The sequence below is a fragment of the Myotis daubentonii genome, chromosome 3 (genome assembly GCF_963259705.1).
Source record: "Myotis daubentonii chromosome 3, mMyoDau2.1, whole genome shotgun sequence".
NCBI lineage: Eukaryota > Metazoa > Chordata > Mammalia > Chiroptera > Vespertilionidae > Myotis > Myotis daubentonii.
The window spans coordinates 136,319,706-136,345,650 of NC_081842.1; the positions used below are offsets into that span (position 1 = coordinate 136,319,706).

Genomic DNA, 25,945 nt, shown 5'->3' on the forward strand with positions numbered 1-25,945 from the left:
ATAGGGCACCTCATCCCAGAGAACCACTAGCCCCACCATTCTCTCTCACATAACCCCAGGTGTACCTCCTTTGTTTACATCACTGTCTGGCTCCTGGCAGTGATTAAGTTTCTGGACTCTATCTCAAACTCTATGAAATCTCTTTGTTGGCTACCCAACTTTCTTCTTACAAAAGTGTGGAAAGTCTCTTCTTTTCTCTTAAAGACTTTCCAAGTTGTAGTACGTTTTTATTTATTTATTTTAAGATTATATATATATAATAATCTGGGCCAGCTTTAGCTCTGAGGCTTGGCTCCAGCTATGAGACCTCCGCTGCTGAAAGCAGGTTTCTGGCCTTTGTTTACCTTCTGTATTTGAAACAATGTTGCGATCCTGCTGGCTGAAGCCCGGCGGACTAAAGCAGGTTTCTGGGGTTTTGTTTAGCTTCTATATTTGTAACATAGTTGCTTAGAGTTGCAGCTCAGAGGCCAGCAGCGGCAGGCGGGGAACGTTGGAGTCCTTTGTCACTGAAGCAAGCAAGCCTCATGTTCGCTTTAAGATGCCTGGCTGCCGGCCACCATCTTGGCTGGCAGTTAATTTGCATATCGCCCTGATTAGCCAATGGGAAGGGTAGCGGACGTATGGGTAATTACCATGTTTCTCTTTTATTAGATAGGATATATATATATATATATATATATATATATATATATATATTTTTTTTTTTTTTCAGAGAGGAAGGGAGAGAGAGAGAGATAGAAACATCAATGATGAGAATAATTGATTAGCTGCCTCCTGCACGCCCCTACTGGGGATCGAGTCCATAACCCAGACATGTGTCCTTGACTAGAATCGATCCCAGGACCCTTCAGTCCACAGGCCGATGCTCTATCCACTGAGCCAAACCAGGTAGAGCAGTAGTAGGTTTTTTAAATCCTTTTAAAATATTCTAAATGATTTTAAAAATACAGCTTTATAGGATTTTAAGACATAACATAGACCAGCACTATCTCAACAGAAGCTAGAAATGCAAGCCACATGTGTGATTAAAAATTTTCTAATACCCACATGAAAAGAGTAAAAAAAAAAAAACAAAAAAAAAAACAGGTAGAATTATATCTAATAACACATTTCCTTTACACAAGATATATCCAAAATATTATTAACATGTGGTCAGTATAAGAAATTGAGATATTTTATATTATTCTTTCAAGCTAAGTCTTTGATATCCAGTGTGTATTGTGCACTTGCAGTACATACCAATTTGGAATGGCTACATTTCGAGTGCTTCCTAGTCGCATGTGGCTAGTGGCTCCCAAACTGGACAGTGAAGGTACAGCCAGCCAATGACAAACAAAGCAATTTAAGATTTTTTAAGGAAAGAGTGAGGTTATATAGGGAAAGAACATCTCCATTGGAAAGTACTGAAGTGGCAGAGTCTGAAGCATTGGTGGCTATGGTGGTGACAGTGGTCATTTTGAAGCTTGAGACTGGATAAAACTGAGATCACATTATAACAGGGCAGATGGGGAGGAGTAGATATTTGGGACTTTTTTTTCCTGCTGTTTCTATTTCTGTCTTTCCTACTCCACATGTATTAGGGTTGGAATTGGAGATGAATAAAAGGTGAACAAAGAAAAGTAGAAGGTAGGCTGAGAGATCACCATTCCTAATATTATCTCTGCTTCAAGCCCTGGCCCCAAGGGATCAGTGTCCCGCGGGCTCCCGGGGCCAGGAGGATGCTGGGGAGGATTTTTCTTGCTGCTCCCAACTTTCAGAGGAGGCAGCCTTCTCTATCTCCAAAGAACAGGCCTTCTGCTTCTGTTATTCAGCGAATATTATGTTCTCTCAACTGTGATATTTTGGGTCTGTTTGGCAGGAGGTAAGATGGGCAGGGGTGGAATAACTCACAAATGTTCTTTGAACAAGGAACCAGTAAAGTACAGACATCTGGCCCCGGGATTTTGCTGGCTCCAGGGACGTCACTGCAAACTCACTAACACTAATTGCTTTCACGTCTGCTCCCATTTCTAGTGGAAATAAAATGCCTCTCTGGCTAATGGAAAATGAAACGTCCATTTGCTGTCTGTTTACCACATTACATAAGAGCTCTCCATACACCACTCCTCCCCCCAACCCCCACCCTGAAACCCTTAAAGGACATTTGCACAAAGCCTGCAGGGGTTCCACAGGCGCAGGGCAACGAGGCTCAGAAAGGATGCCTGCATTCCCACTAGGACAGTGGGAACTCCTCAAGCCTAAAGGAGGGGAGAAGGCAGAAAGAAGAGAGAGCGACAGGAAAGGGAAGGAATCCTACCTGTTTTTAATAAATGCTTCCAGGAATATTTTGGAGCTCCCTCCTTGCCATTAAGTGCAAGATCTGAAACTCAACTTCTGATTTCAGTTTGACTGCCAAAGGGAAAATGGAGGTTCAGCTGAAATTGGGGTTTAAGAAAATGGACTCTCAACCCATTGGGCCTAATACGGTTGTTCTTTAGAATGATTTACAGAAGCTCACTGAGAAGGCTTCTTTGACTGTCCTGTTCTAGCTTGGCTGCCTGTGTTAACCCCCATGTTAGGACTTATTACACAATGTGATAGCAAGTACCCTATCTCCCCAATGACCACCGGGGCAGGACCACATCTGACACATCACATCCCAGTGCGCAGCACGGGTCTCAGCAAATCAGAGGTGTAGCATAGAATGCTGGCTGTCCCTTCCCTCACCCCAGTGGTTTTAGTAACAGAACCATTCATTTTTAGCTGGACCCATGGTTGGCAAGAGCTAAAACTACATTTCCCAGGATCCCTTGTAGTTAAATATGACCATGTGACTAAGTTCTGGCCAATCAGATGTGATGGAAGTGATACATAAACTTCTCATGGTGCAATTTTCCATTTCCCCCCTTCTTGTGTGAATTCTGGTGGGGTGAGGCCATAAAGGACCATGTAGGCAAGGACAACACCATAGGGATGGTGGAGCAGCAAGACAGAGGGTCCTGGATCCTAGACACTGTGGAGCTGCCAGACTGTTTTCAGGGGGGACTGTTATGTGAGAAAGAAATTCTTAATTTGGATCTGGTTTATAGTAACTAAAATTATATGCTTAGGATTTATTTGTTGAAGAGAAGACAGGAGGACACCCTTAAAAAAATAACCCCACTGTGATGGTTATTTTATGTGCCCAGACGTTAAGTCAAACATTATCTGGGGTGTACCTGGAGGGTGTTCCTGGATGAGAGTAACATTTGAATAGATAAACTGGACAAAGCAGACTGGCCCCCTAATGTGAGTGGGCCTCATCCAATCAGTTGAAAACCTAAAGAACAAAAATAAAGCTGAGAGGAGAGAACTCCTCCTGCCTGACTGTTGAGCTGGGACATCAGTCATTTCTGCCTTTGGACTCCAACTGAAATATCAGCACTTCTTGAGTCTCAGGCCTGCTGGCTTTCAGGCTAGAACTTATCCCATTGGCTCTTCTGGTTCTCAGGCCTGTGGACTTGGACGGGAATATACCATTGGCTCTCCTGGGCTCCCAACCTGCCAACTGCAGATATTGGGACTTCTCAGCTCCCATAATTGCATGACCTAACTCCTTACAATAACTCTCCTCTTTTATTCTTGGCAACCATAGGTCCAGCTAAAAGGTAATGGTTTTCTTACTAGAGAAGAAGGGGAGAACTGACTAAGGGGAGGGGAAAAACAGCTAGTGATCTGTGCTCCACCTACAATTTGCCAAAACCTGGCAAGGCGCTAGAGATAGAATGGTGTGTAGGATGCAACCCTGACAACAGTCAGTGAGAAGATAAATAAGGCATTGTATAATTACACCTTATATATAATTGGTTCTGTTTCTCTGGAGAACCCTGACTAACAATTCTGGAGCGCCAGCCTCCGACTCTTCCTGCCTCTTGTTGATAAAGAAGTTCACATCCCTAACTAGGCTACAGCTCTTGGACTACAGCACATCTTCTTCATCATCTTTCATCTCCACCTCCCTTTACGTGCTGCCTACTCCAGGGCTGGATGCAGAGCAGCACTCCTTGACCACACTAACTTAGACACTTGAATAAAGGATCATATTAAGAACAAAGCTTTTGTCATGTCTCTTTGGAGTACCTTTGAAACACCTGTTATAATGGCTGAGAAAACTGTCCAAAATGGCCAAGTTCAAAGGGTCTTTCTTAGAATCAAAACCTTTTACAAAGCAGACATTGGTTTTTGTGTAAATACCTGCTGGGTAGCAAACTTTGAGGGAAATTAAGATCAAACTGTTATAGGACAGTAAGAATCTAGGAAAATTCCTAGGCAGGAGAAAGAGGGGAACAGAGACAAAACTAAACACGGCCAAACAGTTTGGCAGCATGCAGCCAGCTTGCAAATAGCAAGTCCTTATCTTCCCCAGCCAAGGATGCTTGAGAGCAAATGGTTAATGTCTCTTCAAAGAATGGAGGAAGAGGAGGAGGAATCTTAATGCAACCAGGGAGTGGATAGCTTAAACCACCCTGGAACTCCTGAAAAACAGCAGAGAGGAGGGGGGAGGGGGACGGAAGAGTGCAGTCTTATTTCACCCCATTAAACAGAGAAGCCAGCAGTCTTGGGATTTAATTGGCAGGTGCTTCTCATAAATTCTGGGAAAGCCATAACTAAGTAAAAGGGAGAGAGACTTTTAGAGTTAACCTGTACCAGGATATCTAGCAGAGGAATTTTAAAATCTATAGACAGAAAAGTATATAAATGCTACCTAGACCTCCACCCAACTTGCTCTTCAGATTAGCTAAAAGCCCATGTGTGCATTATGCTGCTGGATGATAGATTTGTTTGCCTCGATTTTTTAAAAAAATATATATATTTTTTTTATTGATTTCATAGAGGAAGGGAAAGAGAGGGAGAGAGGGAGAGAGGGAGAAAGGGAGGGAGAGGGAGGGAGGGAGAGAGAGAGAGAGAGAGAAATATCAATGATGAGAAAGAATCATCAATCGGCTGCCTCCTGCACACCCCGTACTGGGGATCGAGCCCACAATCTGGGCATGTGCCCTGACCAGGAATCCAACTGTGATCGCCTGTTTCATAGGTCAATGCTCAACCACTGAGTCACACCGGCTGGGCTTGCCTTGCTTCTTTAATAAATTTGCATGCTTTAATTTTTTAGTGAATTGGCTTTATCACAATGCAATCATCTGGAGTCACCCATTTGAATTCATTCCTACAAGCACAAGAATTGAGGTGGGGACAGCCCTCTCCCTCTGACTCGGGGGCTTTCCAATAACACCTCTCTGGTGTCTGTGAGAGGTGCTTGTAACAAAAGGAGGCTCAGAAGATCAGCTACAACAACAGGATTTAGTCAGATGGTTTTTCCTGAGTCACTCAATTTCATCAGGAGAGGATTGCAAACACATACCCTTTGTTTAAGGTAGATGGGGGTGCAATAAATAGAATGACTCCAATTCAACCACCTCTCTCTCTCCTGATACCCAACCAACTCTCCGAAATTGCGCAACCAAGGTGCAGAAGTTCTCAGAATATCTCTCTTCTTGGGCCAGCTCCCAAAGGTTGGGGGCATTTGGCTTTGCTCCCAGAAAAAACTGTGATTTGGCAAAGGTATGTGAGCAATGTGCCCTTCCCTACGGAACGCTGCGGAAGAGAGTGGCCAAGAGCACTTGTTCTCTGTATAGAAAGTGTTTATGAACTGACACATGCTCTATCCAGCCCCGGAAATAGCCACCTGATCAGAACACAATTGAGCATGACCTTGGGCCCCAGCTATGACAGGCGGAGGTTAATTTCCTTTCCTCCTTAGGGCAGGACCCAGTTCCAATTGTCTCACTTTGCCTAATTAAATTTTCTGCACAATATAGCAAGTGCCTTATCTTGGGCCGTGAGGCAAAAGCTTCCCCTTGTTCCTCCCAGTGGTTTGAAGTGTGGAAGTTTGATAAGGGGCACATTTTGCTTTTAAAAAACAGCATTAATTGGGAACAGAAAGTACTTTTTCTACTGGTGGCTATTCCAGTAAAAGTAGGTGTTTGCCTGTAGGGACCTCCCCATGTGACCTGGCAGGGGGGGAAAAAATAAAGTAGGCAAGTAACGGAGCTCAGGCGAACAACTTAGGACCTGAAGGAAAGTAGGCCAGTGGGTCGAAATAAAATCCAGCCACAAGCAAACAAAGGTCTAACAAACAGGAGATAATCTGATGCTGCACAGTCCCTGGCCTCTACCTTCAGTGCTTCCATTGGCAACGGTGACCAGGGCTCACCTGGTTATCAGCTCTGTGAAGGTTATCTGTTGCGTAGATATCTTTGTTTACTTATATAGTCATTATTTCGGAATTACTTTATTGCTTTTTGGAGAAATTACATGTATTAGTTTTGTTTTGTTGGTTTTTTAAAATATATTTTTATTGATTTCAGAGAGGAAGGGAGAGGGAGAGAGAGATAGAAACATCAGTGATGAGAGAGAATCATGGATCAGCTGCCACTTGCACACTCCCTACTGGGGATCGAGCCCGCAACCCAGGCATATGTCCTCACCGGGAATTGAACTGTGACTTCCTGGTTCATAGGCTGGCACTCAACCCCTGAGCCACGCTGCCTTTTGTCTTGTTTTTTAATTAAGCAACTCAGAAAACTCTGAAGAGGAGAATGAAACTCTAAATCGTACTATCCATCCAGCATCTATCAGGTTACGTGACCTTAATCCAGTTATATTTTTATGCACATATACAGCTGGGATAATGGATAGATTTATAGGTAGAAATAATTTCAAAGGAATTTGCCACATACAAATTTTTAATAAAGAGGATTCCATTGTTTGAACTTAACAGGTAAGAAACTGAAATGAAATTAATCTGCTGTGTTTCTGAAAAGATACAGAGTTTTCATCTGGCAGGATTCTGAAGGCAGGTGAATGTAAATGACATCGCAAAGCAGGTAACTTAGGAAAATAAAACCCCAAACCTTAAGTCATCTGAAATGTTTTCCTTGGCTCTCTGGAGAGATGCCTGCAGATAAGGGTAGCGAGCTACTCTGGACTTGGCGTTCTGGGAGGCCCGGGCCCCACCTCTGACAGTGCGGCTGGCTAGCCCTGTGTTAGAATAGATTATCCACCCTCTTCAAGAGGGAGCATCTACCAATGGGTAAGTCTGGTGACAACAATGAAGGTGGAAAGAAGGGTGCTAATCACCCAATATAGTGGCAGGAGGAAAGTGGGGACTCATTTGAAAGCTCAGATGCCCCCGATGGACCAGTGGGGGTCTGATCAGTTTGGATCAAAGAAGAAAAAGAGAAGAGAAAGAGGAAGGGGGAGGAAAGTAGGAGAAAAATACATGTCTTGACACTGAGAAATAAAATCTTTACCTGGCCTCCAAAACCACTCCTCACTCTCCGCTGGGGTAACAAAGGCCACATAATTACTAACACTACAAAGCAGTTTAACATCAAGAAGTCAGTGGGAAACGCTTTGAAAGGATCCAGGATAATTGTATGGTAACGCCTTGAGTTCTCATTAGGACTGAGCCCAGGGCCTTACACACAGCCAAGCATCTAGGCATCCTGTGCGTCACAGCAGGATGGGAAGGAAGGCAGAGCAACAGGAGGAAGGCTCCAGGCAAAGGGACATCTGATTGGGAAGCCAGTGTGAAAACAGCGACTCCAAGCGCTGACAGATCAAACCTGTGGCTATGGGGCCTGTTGGGCATCAGCTGTCCATTTCCATCTAGCTTTCACTCGTGGCCTGTTTTCTCAGATGCAGTAAAGCGTGTCACCCGGAGGAGCGCCTTCCCACACAGAATGGCTGGTGGGTGGCCACAGGGATGGAGGCGTGTCACCCCAAGTATGGGACAGGAAGTAGTCATGAATGTGAAAGAGCAGCTCAATATTTTCTTTTCAATGAATTGAAATCGCACCCTTCCCCAAGCTGCTCAGGGACATACTCTCCAGTGAGGAACTCAGAGAAGGCCTCTGCTCCAGCGGTTGCAGGGGCCCAGCACATGGGTTCAGAGTGCCCAGGGCAAGCGCTAGCCGGCCGTGGGCAAACTACGGCCCGCGGGCCGGATCCGGCCCGTTTGAAATGAATAAAACTATTGAAAAAAAAGACCATACCCTTTTATGTAATGATGTTTACTTTGAATTTATATTAGTTCACACAAACACTCCATCCATGCTTTTGTTCCGGCCCTCCGGTCCAGTTTAAGAACCCATTGTGGCCCTCGAGTCAAAAAGTTTGCCCACCCCTGCGCTAGCCCCTGCTTCCTGGCTGCTGGACGCGAAGCACCCAAGTCCTCCGTTTCCTCCTCTGAACAGCAAGGGAAATGCTAGTCGCCACCTTAGAGCCAGTGCAGGTGTTGGGGGAAATGAGACATTTTGGGGGGGCTAGCAATCTGAATCTGTGCCAGTAACCTAATGCACATTCTTGTTTGCCTATCTAGTCACTGCCCCTTCTTTAATTATCTGGTCCTGCAAGACCTGTTTACCTAAGTACTACTCCCAATTTAGAGAGGCCATGAACCATGAACAATACACAACCCCCAGACAGAGTTATCAGCACTGGTGCCAGGCCTTTAGATGTGGTCTCATGGCCCCCACCCCAACACACAGGGCTTTTTGCAAAGCCTGCAAAAGGTCTGGAAGTCCCATCCCCTATTTGGGGGACAAAGAAACCAAAAAGTATAAAGGGAAATCTTCCTTCATATTGGCTTGCTCAGGATTTGGAGAGAAACAGTCTCCCCTGAGTCCTGTACTAGTACATGAGAAACATCTGAAAATAAGTGGGTTTTTCCTGTGCCTCCTAGTACTCCTGTGTGTTCTTCAGTCGCCTGGTAAATTCTGTAACACAGGGATCAGAGAAGAGGCTCACACAGAGACTGAGAGCAGTTCCAGGTCACAGGAAGGTGACCAGCGCCACCACCAAACACATAGGACGTGCTATTGGCTAAACTGTGTCCCTGAAAAATCATGTGTTGAAGTCCTAACCCCCAGTACCTCAGACTGTGACTGCATGTGGAGGCAGGGTCTTTAAAGAGGTCATTCGGTAAAAGAAGGCATGAGGGTAAACCCTCATCCACTCTAACTGGTGTTCTTGGAAGAAGAGATTAGGACACAGACAGGCACGGAGGGAAGACCATGTGAGGACACAGGGAGAAGACGGCCATCCACAAGCCAAGGAGAGAGGCCTCAGGAAAAACCAAGCCCACTGGCACCTTGACCTCAGACTTGCAGCCTCCAGAACTGGATGAAATAGATTCTGTTGTGTAAGCCCGTCAGTTTGTGGTGCTCAGTTACCGCAGCCCAGCACACTGACACACATACAGGGCAACTCTTATTTTAGCAGAGCTTAGGTTCACACAGTATGAACCAGTGTGGAAACAGAGTCTGGGGCACATCTGATTAATAATATCAGTTATAAAATATTTCAAAATTTTTTTAACATCTGTCCTCTCCCTACACTTACTAGTCTTATCCCAGTGGTGCTAACCCTTGGATGAGAGAATCAGCCTTCCGCTACAGAAATCGGCGAGAGGGTATCCACTCTCCATCCCCCTCATCTTGCCTTTCCTTCTGTGTGCTCTGAGCGCCTCTCCCTCCTTCCTTTCAAGCATGGAAGCTGCAGTGACCAAATACAGAGGCCGGTGAAGGGGGCTCCTCTGAGCAAAGCCATCACCAGATCTTCATTGTCTGCTTCAGAGAGTGTGTGCGTCTGAGGAAGGAATATGGCAGGGCTGCTCTGACAATACGCACGCTCACTCTTGGCTCAGCACAGGTCCGTCTTTCATGTGGTCTCCGCGGCATCCACTGTGCACACCAGAAGCCCAGAGAAAACTGAACTGGGAAAGAGACCCAGGCTGACGGCCCTGTCACTGAGTTAGCCTTTGCCAACATGCTCCCCTGGAATGCCTGCATCCAAGACTACGTGCCGTTTTTACCCAACAGTCTCTCTCTTTTGCAAGTTTGCTGGCTACACACTTTGGTGGAGTGTTTGCCCACGGTGCCCTGTTTCACATTCTCGTGGGTGGTAGCAGGAAGGGGCAGAGGTGAGCTGTCAGTCCTAAAAATCTGCCTGGTTCAGGCACCGTGGGGATGGGGTCATCGCTTGCAAGGGTTGTCTAGCCTGCCACTGGCTTCCATTCTCTCTCCTGCCACAAAGGTTCCTTAGCACAGCCAGCGTCGTCATGCATGATGGCAAGTATAAGCACACTTTCCTGGTCCAAGGAAAACCAAGAAAAGAGGTCAGATCCAAGAAAAACCAATAAAATCCTTTCTGATGGAAAAGATCCACAGGGCGTTCAGCTCCAAAAAGGCAGGGAGCGCTCCGATGGCTGTAATTGGCTCTTTCCTCTCCTCGTCCAAGGTAAGCCAAGGGTGACACAAGCTGAAAAGAATGTCTTAAGTTGGCCAAAACAGGGAAAAAATTAAAAACCACTCTGAAGCATGCATGGCCCCCCTTCCGTCCAAGGCTGCCCGAGGCCGGCTACCCGCTCTGACCCGTTGAGCAGCCTGTGCTCCTTCTCAAACGTGTGCAAATCAACTCACAGCAAAACCAAACGCAGACAACTGGCAGAGCAGACCCCAAGCTCTGCTGAGCAAATCAGGACCAATCTCGGGGCTCCATTTGGTTCTGCATTTGAACAGATCACTGAGAACAGCAGCGCCTCAGGAATAATACAGCACAGGGATGCCCAATATAAAGAGGCCAATATAAAATGCACAAGGTGGCCAGGCCCCTGAAACATTGTCGGAAAGCAGGTAGAGTCTCCAGGTGATGTGTTCCTCTGCCTGACAGTTGCCAAAGCAACACAACTGTTCTCCAGAGACGAGAGTGTGTTAATACCAGACTACTGCAAGTTTTAGCCACCTTAGGAGGCTGCCACGTAAGAGGAGGCTATTCTGTCCCCTAGTCATGCTAAGTGGCATTAAACCACTTACTTCTAAGCACCTGCTAACACAGTGGTCGGCAAACTGCGGCTCGCGAGCCACATGCAGCTCTTTGGCCCCTTGAGTGTGGCTCTTCCACAAAATACCACGTGCAGATGCACACGTACAGTGCGATTGAAACTTTGTGGCCCGTGCGCAGAAGTCGGTATTTTGTGGAAGAGCCACACTCATGAGGCCAGAGAGCCGCATGTGGCTCGCGAGCCGCAGTTTGCCGACCACTATGCTAACATGTCAGATGAGCTGGGGCAAACCAGAGAAAAACAAAGCATAGGCACTGTTCACAAACATCTCACAATCCAGATGGGGAGAAAAGATGTGCATATTTGGAAATGACTCGCGATGGCAGTATGGTCACACTGGACGGGTGCCCGGCTGTGTGACACACATCTGCTATAAGAATCTGCAGTGCCAGAGTTAGCCAGCCCCGCTGTGAATACCACCCACTGGCCAAAACTAGCCAGCAAAGACAGAAGAGACCAAAAGCTGAGCTGCTTGCCCTAAATGGGGAGGGCGATGCCTTTGGGAGCCCCGGGTTCTCACGGCTGCCTCTGGCAGGACCCACTGCCCAGCACAGAGCTGAAGAAATCAAGTCCAAGAGCCGCTCTTCTTAGCTTCAATTTCTGGCACCAACACTTGCTAGCTGTGTGACCTTGGGCCCCTCACATGATCTCTTTGAGCCCCACAGCCCCACCTGTAAAACAGCGACCAATACGTAGTACTGACATCACTGGTTGTTGTGGAAGGAGCTTGGCACAGTGCCTGGCATGTAGTAAGGCCGTGATGAATGTTAGCTGTCACTATCATGGGCCTGAATTTCTAAAGGGGTTCTCCTCACTTAACAGCAGGAATCAGGAAGTGCAGTCTAAATCATAGGACAGATTTGGTAGCAGAAAGTACTTTTAATTTTAAGCTAGATTGTCTTGGGTGAAGGAGGGGGAACCCCTAGATTCCTGTGAGTATGGTGTTAGTCAGAAGAAGCTATAACTCAGAATAAAGGCCGTGGTGATCCCAGCTACTGCAGTGGCCAGACAGAATGAGGCCAGCTGATCCTGCTGCTGATCAGCGAGAGGCTGCAGCATCTGAGTGGGAACAGAGGTGGCACTGAAGAGAAAGTGGTCAGTGAGGCAGTCCCAGAGCACCCAGCGCAGGGAGGGAGCCCAGCTACCCCCCACCCTCCAGTGCGTAGCCTCAGACCATTCCCAGCACTGTTCTCCTTTAGGTGAGAACACTTAAACCCAAGAACCCCACTTTTCTCACGTCCCCTTAAAGTCGGTCCCCTCCCCTCTTCCATCCTTTCCAGTGCTTGAACATACAGGTCTTCTCATGAGACATTTCTAGAATATGCTTGACTAGGGAAACATGACCTTTCTTTGCCAGCTAGTTTTTCCTGCCCTTCCCCACTGAGCCACTTCCTCACTGACATCCCATCTGAGGGAGGGCGTTATCTTTATTTTAATGAATGCAGTATTGCAGTATTGTTGAGTCACCCCTCGTCCTCCACCCGCCTTGTTTTGGCCACTCAAACGTAGAGCACAAAACAATGTTCTCAGAAAGTGGATGCTACTGGCTGGTGTAGGCCCCAGGTTAGCTGCACATGGCCAATGCCTCCCCACCCAATTTTTCCTCAAGGTGGGCATCTGTCCATGGCCTGGATCTGGAGAGAAGGGTTGTCTTGATCTCCACAGGGCATCAAGCCCCACAGCAGCCCTCTGTGGGTTTGGATGCCACAGTGAGGCAAGTCGGCTTATTTGATGGCTCGCTTCCTCATCAGAGGAGTATCTGTTTGGACTGTGGAGATGGCTAAGTGAGGTAATGAACACAAAGCACAAATTTAGATTCTGGCACATGATGGCCATTCTCCTAACCATTCATTAGCATTATTACTTATGGCTACTATGATAAGCATCCAGTTTTCCATTCATTCATTCAACAAACACTGAGCATGTTTTTCCAGCATCAGCCATGTGCCAGGCTCTCAGTGGGAAAACATGGCCATGGTCCCAGGCCTGATGGAATCCCAAGTCCCATGGGAGGACAGGCAATGAGCAGTAAACAAAGAGAGACAACATTTCAGGTTGTGGATCTATGAAGGAATCAAGTGGAGTTAGTGACAGAGAATAACAAGAGAGAACTTACTAGACAGAGTGGCCAGGGATGGCCTTACTGAAGTGGCATTTAAACTAACATCTAAAGGATGAGAAAAAGCCAGCCAGGTAGAAAAGAGGGGCGGGGCATTATGCGCAGATAGAACAGCATGTGTGAAGGCCATGGGGCACCGGGGAGTTTCATGGGGCTGAGAAATGAAAGAGTCAGTAAGACTGGTGTGCCGTCGCAAAAGGGAAAGTGTCATTGGTTAGGTGGTAGAGTTGGGTTAGGGGCTAAAGCTGCAGGTCCAGGAAGAAAATTTTATTTTTACCCTAATGGTGATAGGGAGTCTCTGAAATGTTTATATCAAGAAATGTTACCTCATATAGATGTATCACACTTTCTTCAATTCACAATAAACATTTTATGTCTACCCTTCATTGAGACTACAATGTGCCAGGCTCTGAGCTAAGAATTTTACGTGCATTGTCCAAGCGTGACATAGCAGCGATGGCCTAGGGCCGTGGTTGGCAAACTGCGGCTCACGAGCCACATTCGGCTCTTTGACCCCTTGAGTGTGGCTCTTCCTAAGCCTTAGGAGTACCCTAATTAAGTTAATAACAATGTACCTATCTATATAGTTTAAGCTTGAAAAATTTGGCTCTCAAAAGATATTTCAATCGTCGTACTGTTGATATTTGGCTCTGTTGACTAATGAGTTTGCCAACCACTGGCCTAGGGTAATGGCGATGGGGTCAGAGAAAAGTGGCAGATTTGAGAAGTATATACAAGATAAGTGTGTGAGCAGGCTTTGCTTATAGAATGAATGGGGCTCAGGGAAGAACCCAGCTCAGACACTGCCACTGGCTTCTCAAACTATTGCATTATCATCATCCTCATCACTTCTAAGTTACAATGATCATTTAACCAAAGAACAGGATTAAACCAAGTAGTCAGTTTCTTTATAGGGTACCTACTATACACATGCACTTTGAAAGACAACGTTCTCAATAAGAAGCACAACGTTCTCAATAAGAAGCACATGGTAGGTTGCTCTGTACTCTAGAGCAAGCATGTCAAACTCGTGGCCTGCGAGAATATTTTTGTGGCCCAGCCAATATAACAGTATGTAAGAAATGTGTTAATAAAATTTGATAACTTAATTTTTACAATATCCTGTTATACATAATTATTTTTTTTAAATATATTTTATTGATTTTTTAAGAGAGCAAGGGAGAGGGATAGAAAGTTAGAAACATCGATCAGCTGCCTCCTGCACACTCCCTACTGGGGATGTGCCCACAACCAAGGTACATGCCCTTGACCGGAATCGAACCTGGGACCCTTGAGTCTGCAGGCTGATGCTCTATCCACTGAGCCAAACCGATTAGGGCCTGTTATACATAATTATTAATAACGAATTACAATGTTCACTAATGACTGATTACTAGAATCGTGTTGCATTCATTTCCCTTATGCACCTTATGTGCAGGCGCACCATTTCTCTCCACTAATACCAGCAGTGAATATTTTAGCAGCCGATTCCCGCGTCATTAATCTTGTACTGACTTGTTTGGTGTGCGCAACAGGAAATATTTCGCTTTCGGAGAACAAGAAAAATAGGTTTATTTGCATTATGCTTATTAATTTGTGCAGCTATTCAGTGTCTGGTAAGTTAATGTTCAAGAAAAAATATTAATTTTTATTAAAATGTTCTATTATTTTATGCTAACGATTACCCATTTATTTCAGCACTTTGTATTCAGCATGTCTCTATCGAAATAAACCTAAGTTTCTATGAAAATTGAAGCTTTTGTTTTTTTGTGGCCCATATAAACTTAAACCTTGTTTATTTGGCTTGTGTTAGCCTTTGAGTTTGACATGCTTGCTCTAGTACTCCATGCTTGGGTACATTGTCTTATCTACTTCCCGTGGCTAAGTCTAGAAATAGTTCCCCAAAGAACCTGACAATTGCTGACTGGTCCAATTGATTTAACTCAGTTCCAAGAACAAAGCCAGAGAACTAACCTGAAAACACAAAGTACTAGTTCTGTTCACCAACGCAGCAATGCTGCCAGTGCAGACGGCGTCACCTAGCATGGAGCGTTCCCATTGCATCACGTAGCCTGTCAGACAAAGACCCAGAACAATGGCAGGCTCAAAACAGCAACAAAGCCCTGAGCCCAGGGACGGCTTCTCATAAAGGCAGCAGGAAAAGAATTGCCGGAACATGGGTTCTCTCAACCACAGCATGAATAACGCTATCAGTCACCACATCATCACTGAAATAATAATGCATGCCTGGATTGGAAACCTGCTGGGAAATGATTACGCTGAAATAGTATAATCCCTCCCTTCAGTGTAAAACACACCCACTCGTTCTAGTAAGAATGCATTCTGGAAAACAGGGGCCACTTTCATCAACATACAAATGAATTTCACACAACAGGCAGCAGTACTTAGAAAAGGAAAACACGGTAAGAGCTGAAAGGGACTTTCTTAGGGTGAATCCTTGTCTCCCACCTCCTATGCCTAGGAGAACATGTTGACTTGTAGGTAAGAAGAAAGAAAGGCATTGGGCCTACCTGGCCTGGCTTCAGCCTGGACTAAGACTGTCATGTCATCTTTGGAAGCCAGCCACTTGCCTACTTGGTAAAGCCTTACACCAAAGCCACTGCAGGGGACAGGCAAGCCTATAAATCATAACAACACAGGGAATGAGGGGCGGGGGAGAGAAGGCTGGAACTGGAGGAAACAGCCATCTCTTAGGTGGGTAATTGTCCTCTCATTAATTTCTCTTCTGAGATGCAAAAACTCAAGCCAGACTCACAGCCGGGTTGACACATGACTGATCAAATTAGCTTCTTGTGCAGAATACATAGCCATCAGAGATGATTCTCTGTGCGTGGAAGAAGATTTATGTCCAGTCTACAGTTTGCTCACCTTTCCTTAACAGAATGAATGAAGTCGTACAGCTTCTGATATCCTGCAAATAACGAATGTGGAGGCCCTACAGGGTGACACCCAGGAGCTTGCCACCTGGGCCACCACTTGAAAGAGTCTCTTTCCTAAAGCCCAGAGTAGTGGTTTCATCAGTCACCTCTGCTCCTTATTTCTCATTCATACTTAGAATTGTAAGATGTTAGAACTGAGAGGCATCTACGGATCAAGCTGTCTAGGACTCGTGTCAAAGATGAAGAAGCAGACTCAGCGGGGACGAACACCAGTAGGCACACATCTGGCAGGTAGAACAAACACCACGGTCTCCTGAGCACTGGTCTGGGAGGCCTTCCTGTGAGCCTGGGAAATGTTTCCAGCCCTGGTTTACTAATATTATCAATAATGCAAAGCCCTAGAAGGAAGTCAAACAGGTGCTGAAGCTGACAGACATTGAAACACATCCTGATGATTGTCTGTTCAGTGTTTCCTGGTCAGACAGTGTAGCTGGGGAACTCCAGCAGGTGGTTCCTGGTTTTGTGTTTGTTTGTGTGTGTTTTTAAGTCCCCCCACACCACCACCAAGCAGAAGGCTTGGCATGAAGGAAAAGAAACAGAAGGCTGTCACGTTGGACTGCCACTGCATTTCCTGTTGAAGAAAAAACTTGAAAGGAAAGATTGGTGCCAATTTGAGAGGTGAGCATATTTCCAAGAGGACATGGATGCGGGGATTGGTAAAAACTGTGACTGATACCTGGAGGTCAATGTTCCAAAGAGGGAACAGACTACTCTAGAGGCTCCAACTCTTCCCTGGGGAAGGAAGGGTACCAAGATGTCCAGACCTCCACCAGCCAGAGCTCTGCTCCCAAGGGACGGAGTGAAGGTGACTGGCATCTGACCTCCCTGCAGTGTGTGCTCCCAAATGGGCCACTGCTCACTCCCCCGGCTACCACCATCCTCCCCGACCTGGACAGTGGCAACAGCTGCTGTCTCCCTGCTTCCATCCCTGCCAAATGCAAACCAGAGCCAGAGCCAGAGCCAGCCTTTTCGAACAGGACTTCAGATCACATCACCTCCTATCAATCTTCCAAGGGCCCTCAGTACGTATGACATTGAACCCTGAGTCTGTCACAGTGCCTCCTCCTCCACAGCCCCGAGTCTCCCTCCTCGACTTCTCCCCCTTGCTCATGCCCTTCCTGCCCACAATCTCCTCACTGTCGCAGAACTTGCCAAACACTCTCCCATTCCTTGGGGCTTACTGTTGCCTCCACCTGGACCATGCATTCTGGGACTGCCCCAAAACATTCGTGTCTCACTCCCCAGCTTCCTTCAAATCTCTACTGAAACACTGAGACCCCTTCTTTGACTACCCAGGGAAGCCAGCACCTCCCTCACCCCACCACCCATCATTCTCCATCCTGCCCTGCTCTGCTTCTGGACACAGCCCCTATGGCCAGCTGTGAATGAGGGGCTGTAGTCATTCCTTTAGTATTTCTCTCTCCCCATGAAAGGTGTGTGAGCTCCATGAGGCAGCACTTGATGTGCTGCTGTCCTGTCTCCAGTGACTGGGACAATGGCTGGCACAGAGAAGGCACTCAGTACGTATGTTTTAGCTAGCATGGACTAAACCCATGCACCTAAACTAGGTCTGGATGGAGAAAACATGGTTTCCACTAGAAAACCAAAGGCCAGCTCAGCCACTGGCTTCTTTGTACACACAGATTTGTTTCCAAGTATATATCCTCCCATCTACCCACAAAGCCCTTCTACAAGGTGACAGCCAAGCTCAGGGCATGCCACAGAAGGCCAGGCAGGGAGACCGAGGGAGAGGGAACAGCAGTCAACCTGCCGAGGGAGAGGGCCTCAGACTGCTCAGGTCCCAAGCGTGGCCCAGGCCCTCAGGCCTCTCTCAGGGGAAGATCCACCCACCTCCTTCCAGCTTAAGAGCGGATTGCAAGGAAGCCGAGAGGAAGGGAAGGGCAGAGGGAAGAAGAGCTGCCATGGACCAAGACGGGCCCAGAGCCCTCCTGAAAACATCCGGCTCCATGGGAAGAAAGGCACGCTTCCCCTCTCCAAAGCAACGCCTCTAACTCGCAATGTATGGAAACCCAGGAAAAGGGCTGCTGTCTCTTTTCCTAAGTCCCTAGAATCAACTTTGTCAGGTATTTATCTTAACTTCTGGGACTTCTGTTGATGCAGCAGTCTGGTGCCCCTAGTTCAACAAAAGACTGATTTTTCAGAGTTTTGGGGAGGGAGTAGGCACAGGCATGCACCTCCTCACTTGTGGGAGTCTAAGGTGGCACCAACGCAATGCTGCGATGTGTTTCCAGAGTGTTTGTTTTAATTCCATGCCCTGTAACTGTGCTTACAGGAACCCACTCTAAACAGGATTCATAAATCAGGCAAAGAGTTATGTGCAAAGACATCCTAAGCACTATTTGTAAGAAAGAAAAGGCTGGATACAACCTAAATATCTAAAAATAGGAATGATAGCCCTGGCCTGGGTGGCTCAGATGGTTAGAACGTCAAACCGTGCACCAAAGAGTTGCAGGTTCGATTCCTGATCAGGGCACAAACCTAGGTTGTGGGTTTGATCCCCAGTCAGGGTGCATACGGGAGGCAACTGATCAAAGTTTCTCTCTCTCTCTCTCTCTCTCTCTCTCCCTCCCTCCCTCTTCCTTCCTTTCTCTCTAGAATCAATAAACATATCCTCCAGTGATGATTTTAAAAAAAAGAATCATAATGCATGTAAAACTCTTAGCCCAGTGCCTGGCACACAGCGAATGTTCAATAAGGGGTAGACAGAACATTTTTATTGTAATTAAAGAAAGTGTGGTACATCTATATAATGGATCATTTTCTAAGCTTTTTTCCCCATTGGTGTTATCACATGCATATAAAAATCTGAGTAAAAGAAATAATTACCTTTCAGCAGGAGACTGCATATCCACCCATATTTTCAGAAAAGCCTCATCAATCTTTTTTCCACCACCCCAACCCCTGTATTTGCCAATTGCACAAAAGGCACATGTCACCCATGAGCTCTGTTCTCTCCACACGAACTACTGCTGCATTAGCCTCCCCTCCGAGAGGCAGGTGGAAAAATCGTTCTGTGCTCCAGGCAGCATGTTTTAGCATCTACCATACTCCGAGCCCGGCAGGGGCTGCTCGGACCTGGGCTGGAAGCCCGTCCTGCCGAAGGAGGGTCTCTCATGAGAGTCCAAAAGGGTTTGCCGGGCAAATGTGGCCTTTCTCCAAGGCTGTCAATCAAACAGCAGCAGCATGTGATGGGCAGAGTGATAACTGGTTTCTTCCTCTGGGAATCACCAAGGGGCAAAATCTGAAGTGACTGACCTATAATTCATTTCAGGAGAAATATACCCAAGGACAGAACCAAAGAAATCAACAGGCTCTCTGAATACTGGAGATTGGTTGGGACCCCTCCCCCTTTACATCTCTCTACACACGTGTTCAGACACACACATACTCAGGCCTACTCACACACTCACATACATGCCAAACACACACATGCACAAACACACACAAACACACGTGTAAATGCATAAGGCACAAACACAATGCATGGATAGGTACAAACACACATAAACATACAGGCACAAACACTGGCAAACATACAGTCTCCCTTTCCTCTAATCATCCCCTTCTTTAATCAGGGCTGCAATCAACGCTAAGTTCTGGCAACATAAAAAGAACAAGTTCACTTTGATGGTCTGTGATGCGTGAAAACCCCAGTGGAAGCAGAGGCCCATGGAACACAGGCTGCCCAGCGAGGTTCTCAGGAAAGAAAAGGACTTGGCAGAAACCATATGGCTGTAAGGGACTTGGGAGAGGACTACCCGCAGAGGGGACCCTGAGGTTTACTAAGTGAGGCTTAGTGTCCCCATGTGCTAGCAGTGAGTCTCCATTCCCTCCACAGCTCTGATCCCAGTCGCTCCCCAATACATCCCTCCTTCATCCCCCCACTTTCCCACTTACTTGGCATCTATTTTAAATAATGCCTTCCGATACAGAAGTAGACACCTCCCAAAAAGCAGAGATGCTTCCATGTCTATACTTGACCCTTTGCAAGTAAGTCACTAGCTGTTTCAGGTGGAGAGAAGAAGGAAACAGGAGGAAGGAAAAGAAACCCACTGTCCCTTTGATTCGGATCATTTCCATCTCAGAAGGAAGCCTGTGTTCACCTGATACCAGTGGGCTGGGTCCTTTGTTTAAACTAAAAAGGCTTTCCTGGAAGCCACAGGGAACCAGGGGGCAGGGATTCCTAGCAAGAATTTTCTCCTAGAAAAAGCAGGAGGTGCTCTGGTGGGAATGCATAACCGAGGTTTGACAATTCTGGAAACTCAGCCAGCAGGGTAGACTCTGTGTGATTAGGAATAGCATCCAGGGAACTGTTTTAAATCCAGCTTGCTGTAACTGCCTATTTCTTCTACATCGAATGCCGTCCTAAATACATATCCTCCAGGAGGAAGAGTGTGCATGGGAATGAACTTGGCACTCACAAAGCGTCGTGTGTCCAGGGAGCTGATTGATGGTTCTCTCTTGTCATTGATGTTTCTCTCTCTCTCTCCCCCTCTCTCTTCCTCTCTGAAATCAATAAAAAATATTTTTTTAAAAGTGATAGATAAAATATTATTCAGCCTTAAAAAGAAATGAAATTCTGTTACATGCTACAGCATGAGTTGTCCTCATGGATGAACCTTGAGGATCTTATGTTAAGTGAATTAAGCCAGTCACAAAGGGTCACATATTATTTTATTCCACTTACATGAGGTACATAGTCAGAATCATAGGGAAAGTAGAATGGTGGCTACCAGGTACTGGAGAGAGAGGGAAATGGGGGGTTATTGTTTCTGGTTTGAGAGCCCCAGTTTTATGAGATGAAGGAGGTAGGCGATGGTAATGGTTGCACATCATTAAGAAGGTATTTAATATCACTGAACTTTGTACTCAAAAAAGTTAAGATGACAACTTTTATGTGCTGTGTCTTTTACCACAATAAAAATGTGGGGTGGGGGGTGCTTATAGTTCTTCTTGAATTTGTCTAGTAGGTCTTCTAGTTCTCACTGGAAGACACTCTCCAACTTCAAAATTTTTTTTTGGAAAAAAATTTGTTCATGAAAAAACAGAAAGATCGTGAGCTTGTTAAAGTCCCTTGTGGGGTTACTCAGAAAGGTAAACCAAAGTCACAGTCCTCGTTCAGGTCTAAAAGCTTCAAGGTCTCCACTCCATGCATGTTCTATTTTCATATATTAAATACAGACCTTTACTTTCTTAGTTAAGCCATAAAATTAGCTTCCCGACTTTTATGGAAATATGCACAGCCCAGTGAGAAGCACTTCTATTCAGAAAAAAAAAAAAACAAAAGCGCTAGTGAAATATTCTTGATCTAACTAAAAATATTAGATCAAATAAATTCTGAAATATGCAACTGAAAAGTAAAATTGCTGAAGCTGGTATGTGACTGATAAAAGTTCACCTGCCCTGAGGCGCTCCCATCGTGGCCCCTGTCAAATTCCACCAGAAAGCCAGCTGGAAGAAGTATACATGTGGCTCTTCTAGAAATTACAATTAAACGACAGCTATGGTCACCAGTGCTTTCCGGAAAGAGAACAGGGGCTGGGCCACTCTGCTCACAGTCGAGGCACAGACACATATCACCAGGTTTGATGGGAGCCGTACACTGTGGGAAGCAGATGAGTGAGCCGAGACTGGGTCTCCAGCTCTCTCCCCTGCCCCCTGGCTCCGCTGTGCCTCCCACAACAAAGTTCTGAGCCAAGAAGGTCACATACAAGGCAGGCCACGGCCCGGACTGCCTGGCCCTACAACACAGAAGACATGAGTGCCAGGAAGCCATGGAAACAGCCAATCCCGGGTTCATCCCACCCAGCCCTTACTGTGTCATCTGGTCACAAGGTGAAGTAGAAGCTCTACCTGGGTGAGACGCAGACCTGCCAGAAAACAACCACAATCTCTCCTCTGACTTCCTGAAGCCGGCCAAGGTCCCAGGTATATCGCCTGCCCCTTTGAAGCCTGGGATGCTGAATGAATACCTCACCGGTGTTCTGCAGGCACACAAGGAGGGCAGGTCACAGAGCCTGGGTTGAGCGGAAGCAGAGGGCTGCGTGGATTGATGAGGCTAGTCCCGAGCAAGGAGCAACTCGGGACCTAACATGCAGGATGGACACTGGGGACGAAGCTAGGACAGAGGACAGAGAGCCACTGCCAGAAGCCGCAAGTTCTCCGCAGCTCTCTCCTGCTCTGGGAGTGGCTGGCAGTGCCCACTGGGGACAGAAGGCGGCCCTAGTGCCCGAAGGCGGAGGTTCCAGTCTCGGCTTCTTCTCTTCTTACCTGTGTCTTAGGACAGGTTATTTAACACCGCCAGGTCTCCGTTTTTCCTCTGCAGAGCACGACTATAACAGTATTTACCTTATGTGGTTGCTGTGATGAGCAAACTATGGGAAAGCATTTATGAAAACCACAAGGAGGTTGGAAATGACCCCGATGTCATGTGTTGTGGGAGGCCATGGAACAAACTCGAGGTAACGGGCTCACTGCACACTGAATTTTTCCAGTTTGAGTGAATCATCTTGAAATTACATTCTCAAGGTCACGCAGTCTGCCCAGAACCCAGGGCCACGTGTCTTCTGTACGCTTCAAGCCTCTGAACAGAAAATGCTTCTATGAGGGCTTGACTTTCAGAAAATCCAGTAACTGCAAAAAATCCAAAATGACAAACGGAAGACTCAAGGGAGATAATAGACATGAGTGAGCTGTGAGCCATTAAAAACTCAGTTCTACAAAGTACTGCTTGTAGCAAACTTCTCCCATGTCTTTGGGACATTCCATTTCCAAAGGTCTGAGATACTCACATTTCACAAATGGCGCCATCATGTTAGGTAATAGAGCAGCGGTTCTCAACCTGTGGGTCGCAAACCCTTTGAGGGTCGAACAACCCTTTCACAGGGGTCGCCTAAGACCACCGGAAAACACATATATAATTACATATTGTTTTTGTGATTAATCACTATGCTTTAATTATGTTCAATTTGTAACAATGAAAATACATCCTGCATATCAGATATTTACATTATGATTCATAACAGTAGCAAAATTACAGTTATGAAGTAGCAACGAAAATAATTTTATGTTTGGGGGGGGTCACCACAACATGAGGAACTGTATTAAAGGGTCGCGGCATTAGGAAGGTTGAGAACCACTGTAATAGAGGAGGGTCTAGGCCACCCTCTGCTAGGCACGGAGCTCCCCTAGACTGTGCACGTGTCAGATGCCTGGGGCCCTGATGGGCACCTCTCCATCATTAGCAGGTCGCTGGACCCCAAACTGACCCTTGTGACATCGTGGCCCCCAAATGGGAAGGGACCACTAAACATTAAGGTCAACAATGCCAAAGAGTAAAATGGCCAGTCCCTGACAGTTCCCTTCCGAATGACTCCCAGCCGGCAGCCCACAGAGCCGGACGGCGCTCCCAGCCCCATCGCCTCAACATGCCAAGGCACACAGCCTGGGAGTCCTGGGCACCATAGACAGAGAAGCCCAGGAGGAAGCAGGCTGCCTCAGCCCTCAGCCACGTCTTCCTGGTGTTAGAGAAGGAAAGGAGACGCAGCCCGCTTCCGGCGTCTGTAGAAGGCGGTCCTCTCTGTCCTCGGCCCTGCAGCCCATGTGAAACTTCCCTTGCTCTGGCCCTGGCACCTCTTTTGACAAAATTTGAGCCTTACGCAGCCCAGGGTGGCACTAGTCACTGAGTGGTGAGAAAAGAGGGGGCTGGGGAGGAAGTGGGGAGGGTGTGTGAGCAGAGAGGGGAGGAGGTGCCACCGAAGCCTGTGGCCAGCAGTGGAAACGCAAATGTGATGTTTTCATTTTCCTGTCGCCTCCTGATCTCAGGCAGCCAGGTGACTGCGCCAGCATTTCGTTTCCACTCCCTTTTACGCCCAGCACTTTAAAGGCCGCCTCAAAAAAAACCCAAAGGCTTGAGGTTTTATATCAGGAAGCGGGCAGGGCCCACTGCTGATGACCTGCCCCTCTGCAAGGCGCTTTCCTCTCTCAACCCCTGGGCCCAGCACAGGAGCTGAGCACTTTCTGATTATTCCATTTTTCTAAAAACAAGGTATCCTACCTATCCCCTATGTACAGCTCCCTGCCTGCTTTTTCTCTGCCTGGCTAAAAAGCACCATGGTGGACGAGAAGGTTCCTGACACCCAAAAAGTGGGCCTAAATATCTTTTTTTCTTTTTTTTTTTTTTTAATATATTTTATTGATTTTTTACAGAGAGGAAGGGAGAGAGATAGAGAGCTAGAAACATCGATGAGAGAGAAACATCGATCAGCTGCCTCCTGCAAGTCCCCCACTGGGGAAGTGCCCGCAACTCAGGTACATGCCCTTGACCGGAATCGAACCTGGGACCTTTCAGTCCGCAGGCCGACGCTCTATCCGCTGAGCCAAACCGGCTTTGGCGGGCCTAAATATCTTGATTAGTACCAAAGTCCCTAAACATGCGAAGCTAGCTTGCTAGAAACCCAGACAAGCCCCCTAAGAAAGTGAGCCCAGGCTGCAGCCACAAAGATGCTCTCCCAAGAGAAATCAAGTTGGGCGGGGATCCGTCCATTTCACGAAAGAGAGAAAACTAAGGATATCAACCTGCTGAACCAGAGGCCCTGGCTGGCCACAGCACACCCCCCAGTCAGGGGCCTGGGTTCTTGCCGGGAAGCGACACAAGGGGTTGCAAGGAGGAGCTGGCTCCTGTGTAGCAGGCAGTGGCACCGCCAAGGGGCTGTGTGGCCCCAGCATGAAAGGGTGGCTGCACTCAGGAGTTGGTGCCGTGCACACCGTTAACCAGATAATCTGCCCACCGGTTGCTGTCTCAGAACTGCCCACTGCCTGGTTAATGCAAAGGAAGAGGACTTCTGAGAATGGGAGCTCCCTGGTCCTCTCGGGCAGGAGGCTTGAGTTTCCCCCTGGCCGGGAACTAGGAGTCCCTCAGGTGCTGCTGCTGCAGAAAGCTTGGCCAGAAACTTGGGTGCTGCCCTGGCCTCTGGGCATGGCTCAGACACTGCAGTTCTTAGAAACTGCTCTTGGCCCAGGGCTTCTGGAAGACCTAGACCAGAGCACAAGAGTGTGCTACGAAATTGATTGAGTGGACTGGTGAGGAACATCCTTCCTAAAAGAATAGAACAGAAAATAGAATATATCACGTGTAATAACGGCAGTATTATCTTGTAAAGCATTTATCTGTTTTATATATTCATATATTTATATATTATGAACCTATGTCATAGACACATTATTATACAAATATTATTATACACAAATGCATATATACACATGCACACACACATATATCTCGGTGTGGTAAATTCTGTTTTTCAAAAGTTTTTTTGTGGGTTTTTAAAAATTGGTTTTAGAGAGGAAGGAAGAGGAAGAGAAAGATAGAAGCATCAATGATGAGAGAGAATCACTGATCGGCCACCCCCCCACCGCGCCTCACTCCTCACCCCCCCTCCCCATCCCCGCATAGGCCCCCACCGGGAACGAGCCCACAGCCAATGGGTTCAGAGAGCTTCCAGGTGGCAAACACATCTGTACTGGGTACACGACACAGCCCAACTCCATGAAAACAACAGTTCCTGCACTTGGCTGCTCACCTGAACCCTTTATCAAACCCTTTAGTAAATCTAAGTAAGCATCCCTGAGTATTCCTAGTCTCATATATTCTTCCAGAGCCTTGCCACTTCCTGATGAAGAGGTAGAATCTATGGTCTTCCCCTTGAATTTGGATGGTTCTTTGTAACTGCTGCAATAATTTTTTTAAAATGCAGAGGAAATGGTGCTATGTGACTTCCAAGGGTCAGTCCTTTCTATTACCCAGTCATTGTGCTAAAACCTGGTATGTGCTTTACCTTGTTTAATATCCAAAACCCATTTATACTTAAGGAACCTGAAGCAAAGAGCAGGAGGTTAAGACATTTACGTAAGGTCAAACAG

At 46.8% G+C, this 25,945-nt stretch overlaps 1 protein-coding gene and 1 non-coding gene across 3 annotated transcripts in view; one reads left to right on the plus strand and one right to left on the minus strand.

Moving 5' to 3' along the window:
- GFOD1 (Gfo/Idh/MocA-like oxidoreductase domain containing 1) overlaps positions 1 to 25,945 on the minus strand; it is a 121,337-nt gene that overhangs the window by 41,043 nt on the left and 54,349 nt on the right. The window lies entirely within an intron of this gene.
- Positions 20,960 to 21,022, plus strand: LOC132232125 (U7 small nuclear RNA). Its single transcript, XR_009452272.1, has one exon. It is a non-coding gene; the product is annotated as a U7 small nuclear RNA (small nuclear RNA).